Genomic DNA, 12,108 nt, shown 5'->3' with positions numbered 1-12,108 from the left:
TTTCACACGTCCCACCCATCAAATCTTGGAAGATTAAGTACCTGCAACCTACCCTCGCTTTGCAGACGCTCTGCAACACCTTGACGTGACCTTGGGCAGACTTTGGTTTGCCATTGTCTTCTTTCGAGTGTGGAAATGAAGACATGTGGTTGAACATAGGGTGCATCGTTTTTTAGCCTGACCCATATGCCCACCATTTTGATTACCAAATTTGTAGTGTCGTTAGTACTCTCTGACCTGAGCTGCCATCGTGCAACCTTTTACCGCAGCTTTTCCACCATTCACTGGGCACCGAACCCATGAATATCATTAAAATTGAAGGTTGTCTTGGAGACACCAACGCATTGGGTCATGGCATAATAATGAGACGCAATATATCATTCTGAACACTGCCGCAGCACAGCCTGACCACTTGTCATCATGTAGCCTTTTGTTGCATTTTTGCCCATTCAAATCATAGGTTGGCTTGGAGAGACCACCGCGTTGAGCATAATAATGAGATGCAATCTATCATTTTAAGCATCACCTGAGTGCAACTGACAACTTGTCAACCCCAAATTCAAGGTTGTCTTAGAGAGACCACCGTGTTGTGGTTCTTGGAGTTATAGCTTTGTTACCTATTTTTACGTATTATAGGAGGAGGTCTATGATGACCAGTGCATTGGCAAATAGCAGGAGATCTATGATAGCCATGCTAGTTCTTGGAGTTATATATTTGTGTACCAAGGAAAATGTATTCCGTTTTGCAACCAAGCAAAATGCAAATGATGGTACGGCCCTTGAGGGGTCCCCTTTAGGGGCAAGGGCCATATCGACATGCCATTTCTATCTAGTGGCATCCTAGATATGTATAATGCATGTCGATATGGCCCTTGCCACTAGAGGGGACCCCTCAAGGGCCATATTGTCAATTGCATTTTTTGAAAGTTTAATTGTATATTTCTATATGTATCTCCATGCAACCACAACGGTGGGTCATTGGAGTTATTTTAGCGCTATTTTGGTCATAAACCAAGGAAATTGTAGTCTTGCTTTCTTGGTATTTTAGTCCTTGTTGCAATAAATATAAATGAGAGAAAAAGTACAATTTGTTTAGTGAAAATTGAGCAAAATATATTACAAACACCTATTTAATTAATTTTGGACTTTTTGTGTTGTTTTTGGATGAAGCCCAAAATCCCTTCCCAAATGAAAACTTTACTTTGTGAAAATATCCTTCCCAAATCAAAATTTTACTTTCTGAAAATATTATTCCCAAATCAAAAGTTCACTTTGTGGCACTATCATTTTCACATAAAAATATTGTTTTTTCAATCTATACTTTTGCACCAACATGCAAGAATTTGAAATAATCCTATATTAGAAATTCTAGCTACATCTAAGTTATTTGTTAATTTAATTATTTTTAATATTTTTCCTTGACGTTTTTCCTTCCCAAATCAAAAGTTCACTTTGTGGCACTATCATATTCACATAAAAATATTGTTTTTTCAATCTATACTTTTGCACCAACATACAAGAATTTGAAATAATCCTATATTAGAAATTCTAGCTATATCTAAGTTATTTGTTAATTTAATTATTTTTAATATTTTTCCTTGACGTTTTTCGTTGACGTGATAAATTTATAAATCCATGAAAGGAGACTTAAATATTTCATGAAAATAACATTGTCACTCGGCAATATGCACAAAATTTTTAAAACTTTTAATAAATAGAAAGAAGACATGATGCCATAAGACCCAAGTTTTGTATTGAACAAAAGAGGTATAATAGCAATTATAGCTATTATTATATGATTACATTGAGAGACGTTGCTCTCAGCTAGAGTCTTTATATCCAAAATGATATAGATTCAACATATGTTTACAATTTAAATTGTTGCTCTTAAAGAGCCTCAATTCGTGCCATCTGCATAATTTGACTCCCCATTGTCTTATTGCTCAATGTCATGACAGTCCCTTGCCAGGTGCCATCTGCATAATTTGACTCCCACTTGTCTTGCCAAGCCTTGCCCCTTGGGTGCATTGACTCCCCATTGTCTTATTGCTCAATGCGATAGTCCCTTGCCAGGTGCCATCTGCATTAACTCCCTATTGTCTTGCCAAGCCTTGGCCCTTGGGTGACATCCAGTGCAAAATACAGGTGCCATCTGCATTAACTCCCACAAGTTATCTTGCCAAGCCTTGCCCCTTGGGTGCATTGACTCCCCATTGTCTTATTGCTCAATGTGATAGTCCCTTGCTAGGTGCCATCTGCATTAACTCCCTATTGTCATGGCAAGCCTTGACCCTTGGGTGACATCCAGTGCATATTTTGACTCTCATTTGACATAGGAGGTGATGACTCTGATTATACTTGTCTTGGATTGGCTCCTTGCCTAGTACCCAAATAAAATCCTTCAATGGACTTCAATACAAAGCTTTAATCATGGACATTCTTCATTTGCACTGTCTCCTTCTACTTCCTCCATGGCAAGCATCCTTAAAAATTTGTGTATATGCAAAATAGTTTGCTGTGGTATTTTTATTTTTCCTTCTACCTCATATCCCATGCGCTTCTTTGATTTCTTTGCCCTTGAATGCCAAGACACTATGATTGTCTCCGTCGAAACTTGAGAGACCACTTCATCATTTGGGACCCACTCCTTCATTATACAATTAGTATATAATGTGTTGTTATCCATATTCTCCTTCCTGCCCTTTGGCTCATACCATACCGCTATAAATGTTGTAGCTCTCCCTTGGTCATCTCTTTGCACATCAACTACTTTTGCAACCCAAAACTTCACATTATCATATTCATCATCCGATGGCTGAACCACAACAAAACAATCGACCTCTATATCTACTTGTGGCATAAACTCTTTTTTCTTCGGTCCACAATATGGACGTGGGAGTAATGATACAAATTCATTTTCAAAGACTGGAGCTGGGCGCAAATCGTTATGAACATTTGGCCAAAACATATTGCATTCTTCCTTGACATCCTTTGAGCCTCACATTCTCTCAAGGTCCTTTATTAAATTTCATGTCTTGTTAATTACAGTGGTAGTGCGTTCTCTCCAAGTAGGCTTTGAATCAGGATATCTCCGGAGCATTTCCTCTTTGTATGTAATAAATGCTTTTAATCCTTCTATTTCACAATTAGACCTCTCATTAAATTCTTGTATAGGAGCCCATATTGGATAACTTTCCTTGCTGGGAATTGAAGTTAAGAGACTGTAAGGTTCTTCAGGTTCCCATTTTGTATCATGAGAATACTGTTGCCATTGCATTACGGGTTTTTCATCATTAAAAAAAAAACGGAAGTAGTGTGGATTGGTATGACCTGTCAATGCATCACCACCCGTTTGTATGAAAGGTAGAATGAAGCTCTTCCAATCATACATTCTTTCGAGCCTCTCACATACTGTACTTTCCTTACGACCACCAACTTGCCTGCCACATCTTCTTACCAAGTCATCTATTATCTCCACATCCTTGCATTTAAGCTCCCTTGAGACTGTGCTAAAAACCTGATCGATATCCTCATGTGTATGCCCAACATACAAAAATCCACATTTGACCTCATTGAAGATTCGATGAGCAACTAGCATGGAGCAGAATGCAAACATGAGTACATTCTTATTTTCTCGCCAGCAATTATCAGCTTGTATTCTCAAAGTCGGTGGTAGGCGACCTTTTTCTGCATGTACATTCCGAATTGCCTTCATAATAGATGTTACAACTTGATTGCTATCATGTAGATGCAAGGAATCAATCCATATATCTGCAAAGAACTTAATTCCATGCACTAACACTCCACATAGATGTGTCTTTAGAAAGTGCTTTCCTTGTAATTTAGGTGGAGTGGCAACAAAACGAGGCAATGTTGTTGTATTCTAATCCATGCCATCTACAATAATGCACATGTAGTCATCAAGATGCGAAATAGCTTGCTCCTTCCAAAATGCATATTTTTGTCTGGAATGTCGAATAAGGTCATGATGAGATTTTCGGTTTTTTTTGTATAATTCCCTTTGATTTGGACATGTTGCACTCTCAATCACTCGCTTTAAATCATCACAAACATTGCACTTTGACATTTTTTGCCTCCTTGGGATTTTAACATATCCAAAGTTCTTCTTCCAAAGAGTATACAAAGTATGAGAAGAAGCTACGGCATCCCCTCTTTGCCTTTGCTTTTCTGCAATAGAGTCAAATACTTCGAGCTTTGTCAAGCCCATTGAAAGGTGCATTTCAGTGATCGTGTCACCGTTAGGGAGTTTGGTAGATATATGGGGTTAAGGTAAAGCATTTTCATGTATGAAGTCTTGCAAAATTGCTGCTGCCCTGACAGTTGAGATTCTTGATTTGGACCTTCCTCTATTACCATGAATGCTAAATTTGTTGCCGCCCTTTGCCTTGGTGACTAAATACCAATATGTACCATGGGATAATCCAGTAATATTGCGATATGCCTTATTGCAAATCCTTTTTCCATTTACGAGAGGTTTTACCTTTTGTCTTGAACTTAGCCTTTTATTGCCATTCTAAAGAAAGCAAGAGAGACTTGTGAGAAGGTATTCATTTCTTTCGCTTCCTCTTCTTTGCCACACGTGTCCTCTACATTCCCTGATGTCTGCAAGATCAATGAAGCGCATACATCTTCGCTTGCAACATAGATATCCCAATGCATTTAACATGTTCTCCTCCTTCATTACTCTCTTCCTCTTTGGTTGCTTTTGTGGATCTGCCTGGATTCGATTTCTCTTCATGCATATGTATGACCGTTTTTGTTCCTCGTGCACATTGTTATCTGTATTTATGCACTTCTTCTCCTCACATTTGTTTGTAACCAAGCATCCATGATTGGTCGTTGCATCCTTGTCCATATCACAATCAAAGTTAAATATTGAATAATCCTCTGTTGATCTTATCCTCGTTTTTAACATACTCTTAGGACCATTCAATGAATTCAATATTCTACGAGAGTATTGAGAACCTTGAAACTCTTCCACTCCTGAGAGAACATCACTCATTGGGACATCTTGCATGGCTTTCACTTGATTGACACCAGGTTTGTTAATATGCATGAACTCATCCACACTTGACAAGACATCGCTATTGAAACCTTTGCCCTTCTCACTGTGTAAGAATTCATCCACCCCAGATAAGGCTTCGCTTCTAAAATCATTTTGTTTCTCGGAACCAATGAACTCATCCACTCCAGATAAGATGTCACTTCTATAATTGAGTATATTGAAATCATCCACATTTAAAGTGATAGAGCCTGGCACATGGGCACGCTTTTTAGGTCCTTTGATATTGTAGTATACGTTGTCTTTATTATTGAAAACCACGTGCCTCTTTCTCATGTTTGAAAATTGCATGCTCCATCTCATATTCTTGCCTACCTCATAGTAGGAATCACATAAGGATGTTATGTTATCAACCATACCATCATCAGTGACTTTTAGAATCATCATCTGTGCAAATGACCATTGCTCCACTTGTTCAAATCCCAATACTTCACCTTCTGCTACAGTCTTATTTGCAAATGATCTCATTTGTAAAATGTCCCCTATAGTAAAATCCAAGGTGGTGCACTTTGTATTCTTGATAATGTCTATTGCATAAGTCTCATCTTTGTCCCATGCTATAAATGATTTGTTGGATGTATTGTAGGGCATAACATCTCTAGGTGTTTCCATATCTCCACATTTATACTTTAGCTCAACATGTGCACTAAGAATCTTTGATACAGTAACTGCCACCTTATCTTCGCCAAGTCTTCGAAAGTGGCAAACTGAATTGGGATCACTATCATGGATTGTAGCAAATGCAACTACTTCTCTTTTGCTACATAAAATCACATCCATCCCTGGAACAAAATCTATAGCCATCTCCTTTGTGAGAGTCCTTCGCAAGCAAGCTGCAGTAGCAACAATTACATAAATATTAGTCTCTTTTTAATAATCTACTCATTTATTATAATTTTTAATTAGTACTTAATTTATTGGTGGGAGAAGTTATCTGATCAAGTACTCATCAGATGGACATGCCAAGTTATCCTTTACATGGTCGATCGGCATTAAATACTATTTTTCCTCTAGTGTCATGCACATCTGTAAAAAAACATGAGCCTACTATGTTATCCAATCAAGCACTAATGGGATGCGTGTGCCACTTTGCATGTAAGTTAATTCCACCTAGTTGAGGGTGTGTGCAAAGTATTGTGCCCATCAGATATGCTTTGCATTGTCGATCAAGCATAAAACACCGTTTTGGCCTTAAAGTCATGCACAACCATGAAAAAACACGGTCCTAAGTGTGTTAATCAAATAAGTACTTATTGGATGGGGGCTCCACTTTTCACGCAAGTTTGTTTCAACTAGGTTGAGATGCATGCAAAGTATTGTCACCATCGGATATGCTTTGCATGGTCGATCACGCATTATACACCATTTTTTCCCTATTGATATGCACATCCGCAAAAAAACACGCCCTTAGGTGTGTTATCTGACCAAGTACTTATCGGATGGGTGTGCCTCTTTGAGAACATTTCAATACCACCTAGGTTGAGGTGTACAAAAAGTGTTGTGCCCATCGGATATGCTTTGCATGGTCGATCAAGCATTAAATACTATTTTTGCTCGTGTCATGCACATCCGTAAAAAAAACACGCTGCTAGGTGTGTTATCCGATCAAGTACTTATGCGATGGGAATGCCACTTTGCATGTAAGTCAATTCCACGTGGTTGAAGGTGTGTGCAAAGGATTGTGCCCATCGGATATGCTTTGCATTGTCGATCAAGCATAAAACACCATTTTTGCCTTAGTGTCATGCACAACCATGAAAAAACACGGTTCTAGGTGTGTTATTCAAACTAGTACTTATCGGATGGGGGCTCCAATTTGCACGCAAGTCTATTTCAACTAGGTTGAGGTGCGTGCAAAGTATTGTCACCATCGGATATGATTTGCATGGTCGATCACGCATTATACACCGTTTTTTCCCTAGTGGTATGCACATCCGTAAAAAAACACACCCTTAGGTATGTTATCTGACCAAGTACTTATGGGATGGGTGTGCCTCTTTGAGAACATTTCAATACCACCTAGGTTGAGGTATAGGAACAGTATTATGCCCATCGGATATGCTTTGCATGGTCGATCGAGCATTAAATACCATTTTTGCCTTAGTGTCATGCACATCCATAAAAAAACACGCTGCTAGGTGTGTTATCCGATCAAGCACTTATGCGATGGGAATGCCACTTTGCATGTAATTCAATTCCACCTAGTTGAAGGTGTGTGCAAAGTATCGTGCCCATCGGATATGCTTTGCATTGTCGATCAAGCATTAAATACTGTTTTTGCCTTAGTTACATGCACAACCATGAAAAAACACGGTCCTAAGTGTGTTGATTAAACAAGTACTTATCGGATGGGGGCTCCACTTTGCACACAAGTCCGTTTCAACTAGGTTGAGGTGAACGCAAAGTATTGTCACCATCGGATATGCTTTGCATGGTCGATCAAGCATAAAACACCGTTTTTGCCTTAGTGTCATGCACAACCATGAAAAAACACGGTCCTAGGTGTGTTATTCAAATTAGTACTTATCGGATGGGGGCTCTAGTTTGCACCCAAGTTTGTTTCAACTAGGTTGAGATGAGTGCAAAGTATTGTCACCATCAGATATGCTTTGCATGGTCGATCACACATTATACACCATTTTTTCTGTAGTGGTATGCACATCCGCAAAAAAACACGCCCTTAGGTATGTTATCTGACCAAGTACTTACCAAATGGGTGTGCCTATTTGACAACATTTTAATACCACCTAGGTTGAGGTATAGGAAAAGTATTATGCCCATCGGATATGCTTTGCATGGTCGATCGAGCATTAAATACCATTTTTACCTTAGTGTCATGCACATCCATAAAAAAACACGCTGCTAAGTGTGTTATCCAATCAAGTACTTATACGATGAGAATACCACTGGAATACCATTTTTGCCTTTGTGTCATGCACAACCATATAAAAACACGACCGTAGCTGTCTTATCCAAATAAGTACTTATCAGATGGGGGCTCCACTTCGTAGCTATCTTATTCAAATAAGTACTTATCAGATGGGGGCTCCACTTTGCACGCAAGTTTGTTTCAACTACGTTGAGGTGCGTGCAAAGTATTGTCACCATCGAATATGCTTTGCATGGTCAATCACGCATTATACACCATTTTTTCCCTAGTGATATGGACATCCGCAAAAAACACACCATTAGGTGTGTTATCTGACCAAGTAATTATCGGATGGGTGTGCCTCATTGAGAAAATCTTGATACCACCTAGGTTGACACGTACGAAAAGTGTTGTGCCCATCAGATATGCTTTGGATGGTCAATCACGCATTATACACTGTTTCTTCCCTAGTGGTATGCACATGACCAAAGAGTTCAGATCCTGAAGTTGGCGGTATTCATTTTATTGTGTCAAGGAGAGACTCAAAGACCTTTGTGATGCCTCCTCCTCAACCATCAAAGTTTCTAGAGCTGCAAAGTGCATTGGAGACTCTGTCATATACTTGGGAGCAATTTCCTAGTGTGGTGGCAAAAAGGATGCATGCAAAGATAATGTTTGAATACTTTCAGGATGCAGAATATGCTCCTCATATTCAAGGATCTTCACATGAAGGAGATCAAAAAGCTCAAACTTCGATGCAGGGACAAGAAGCACACTGTCACAAACCTGTAGAACATGAGCGCAAACTTCTAGAGCCAAAAATGGTGGATGTAACTAAGGATGATGAAAAACAAGCCTTGAGTGCACGGGAATTAAAAAAATTGAAGAAGATCAAGGTCGATCCACTGCAGTTATGCTAGAATCTCTTGCTAGTAAACCACGACGTGAAATGCAAAATGCTAGTACTGCAAGAGCCATGGTTCCAAGCAGTAAAAAAAGGCATCGTCCCACTATAGAGAAAGATAATGTGATGAAAAACGGTTAAAAAAAGAGAAAGATGAAGAAGACTCAGAACCCGAGGCTGAAGATGATCAGGATGAACTCACATCAATCAAAAATCTTAATCTGTGTCTTAATGAAGCAATTACAGATGATGATGTGGGATATATCTGGGGTCAAAGGACGTGGTTTGTGAATGCCAAAGGTGTGGAAGCTACACCTCTCTTTACTAATAGCCGAAGCCTTGATATATCCTATGCAATGCAAATATACGAGGCTTTGAGAGATGGTAAGTGAGAGTGCTCTCAACGGAAGCAAGAATGGAAGAAGGAGAGAGAGAGACAGAGAGCCACACAAGTTTTGGTGGGTGCAGAACCACCCTAATCTTCTTTTTCATTCATTTATATATGTGTTTGAGTATTGTACATAACCGGGGTTAAGGCACAGTGACCTTTAACCCCCACAACCTCCCACTTAAAGGACAATGTGCCTTTAAGGGAGAACAACCAGTGAGCATACTATCCAATGCCCATCAATACACGACAATTCTCAAACCACTGACTACATAGACTCTTCGTCAGCATATCTGCAGGGTTATCATCTGTATGAACCTTGATAAGCTCTATGCACTTGTCCTCAAGTACCTCCCTGATGAAATGGTACCTGACCTCAATGTGTTTGGTCTTTGCATGAAAGACCGGATTTCGTGCTAGCTGAATAGCACTCATGGAATCACTATGCAATGTCGGTACACCTGTATGAATCCCCAAATCTCACACTAGCCGATCAAGCCATATAGCCTCCTTGCAACCCTTTGTGGCTGCAACATACTCAGCCTCTGTGGTAGACAAAGCAATGCACTTCTGTGTGCGAGACATCCACGACACTGCACCACCTGCAAAGGTGAACACATAACTAGAAGTGGATCTCCTACTATCCACATGCCCTGCATAGTCTGAATCTATGTACCCAAGTACACGCATGTCTCCTTTACCAAAGCAGATGCGCATCTCCTTGGTACCCTTCATGTACCTCATGATGCACTTAACTGCCTCCCAATGCCTCTTTCCTGGATTAGCCATATACCGGCTAACAACTCCCACTGCAAATGCAATGTCTGGTCTAGTAGCTATCATAGCATACATAAGATTCCCAACTACTAATGCATAAGGAACCTTGGCCATCATGGCTCTCTCCTCATCTGATTTGGGACTATCTATATGACTCAGTTTCACATATGGAGGCAATGGAGTACTGACTGCCTTCCCCCCCTCCATATTGAAACGCTGCAATACTTTTGTAACATACTCTTTTTGTGAAAGCCAAAGGAGTTTCCTACTCCGATCATGCGTGATGCGCATACCAAGAATATGACCTGCGAATCCCAAATCCTTCATATCAAAGGCCTCATGCAACTTGGCCTTTAATGCATCTAGCTCATAAGTATTCTTGCTAGCCAGTAGCATATCATCCACATATAGTGCCAAGATTATCAGGCTATTATCCTTAGCCCTTTTAGTGTAGAGGCAATGATCAATTTCACTCCTTCTAAAACCCTGGGACCGAATGAAAGCATCAAACTTCTGATACCATTCTCTAGGTGCTTGCTTAAGACCATAGAGACTCTTCTTCAGCTTGCAAACTAAATGCTCTTTGCCCTTTTCTTCAAAGCCTTCCGGCTGCACCATGTAAATTTCCTCATGCAAATCCCCATGCAAGAAAGCTGTCTTGACATCCATCTGCATGAGTCCCATACCCTCTACTGCCACTAGTCCAAGCATGCATCTAAGTGTGGTCATCTTCACATCCGGAGAGAATATCTCATCAAATTCCACACCCTTCTCTTGCTTGAACCCTTTAGCAACCAAATGGGCCTTGTATCTAGGCACATCATCACCTGTGACCTTCATTTTGTAGACCCATTTACATGGCAATGCTTTCTTTCCATGTGGCAAAGAAACCAAGTCCCAAGTCTTATTCTTCATAAGTGAACTCATCTTTGATTGCATAGCATACTTCCACTTGCATTGATCCTCATGCATCATAGCCTCTCTGTAGCAAGAAGGCTCCCTGCAATCAGTAAGCATCACATAGTCTACCCCTGGAACAAACCTATCAGGCAGTCTAGACACTCTAGATGATCTTCTCAATGGCATTTCAGCTTGCTGTCCCACCTGCATATCACCGACATTTGGCTCATCATTTCCACCTATAGATGATCCATCATCTACCCTTGATTGTATACCTGTGGGAGTACTTGGTGGTACCATTTCTTGCACATTTGGTGCATGGACAACTTGCTGTCTATCAACATATGCAGGTGGATTCACATCCTGGAAAGTGATTCTCCTCATTTCCACATCCCTCATGGGTGCCTTATGCATCTTCTTCTCATTGAAGACCACATCATGGCTGCGTATGATCTTCTTTGCTTCTGGATCCCAGAGACGATAGCCCATCTCTCCACTTTCACCTTAACCTAGAAAGATGCATTTCCTAGACTTAGGATCTAGCTTCTTTTGAAGCTATTTTGGCACATGTGCATATGCCTCACACCCAAATATACGCAAATGAGAGTAAGAGGGCTTCTTGCCACTCCATGCCTCTTTAGGAATACCACCATCCAAACTCTTACTAGCTAATCTATTGATCACATGCACTGCAGTCTTCATTGCCTCAGCCCAAAAACCACCAGAAAGACTTGCATTGGAAAGCATGCATTGCAACCTTTCTTGAATGGTACGGTTCATCTTTTCTGCAACTGGATTTTGCTATGGAGTACGAGGGGATGTGAGCTCCCTCTTAATCCCACGTGTATCACAGAAATGATGAAAGTCATGAGAGAGATACTCTCCACCATTGTCAGTCCGTAGGCATTTAAGCATTCTACATGATTGATTCTCAACCAAGGCCAGCCATTTCTGAAATACTTGGAACACATCACTCTTACGAGCTATAGCATAAGCCCACACTTTCCTAGTTGCATCATCAATGAATGTCACATAGTATTCAGCCCCACCTAATGACTGTGTAGGCATGGGGCCACATACGTCTGAATGCACCAAATCAAGCTTTTCAAACTCTTTCTTTCCCCTTCTTTTATGGGCTGATTTAGTCTACTTCCCATAGAGACAATGCTCACAAAATTCAAAATCAG

This window comes from Dipteris shenzhenensis, chromosome 16 (genome assembly GCF_047967505.1).
Source record: "Dipteris shenzhenensis isolate YYH24624 ecotype China chromosome 16, Dip_SZ_1.0, whole genome shotgun sequence".
Lineage (NCBI taxonomy): Eukaryota > Viridiplantae > Streptophyta > Polypodiopsida > Gleicheniales > Dipteridaceae > Dipteris > Dipteris shenzhenensis.
This window is presented reverse-complemented; position numbering follows the sequence as displayed.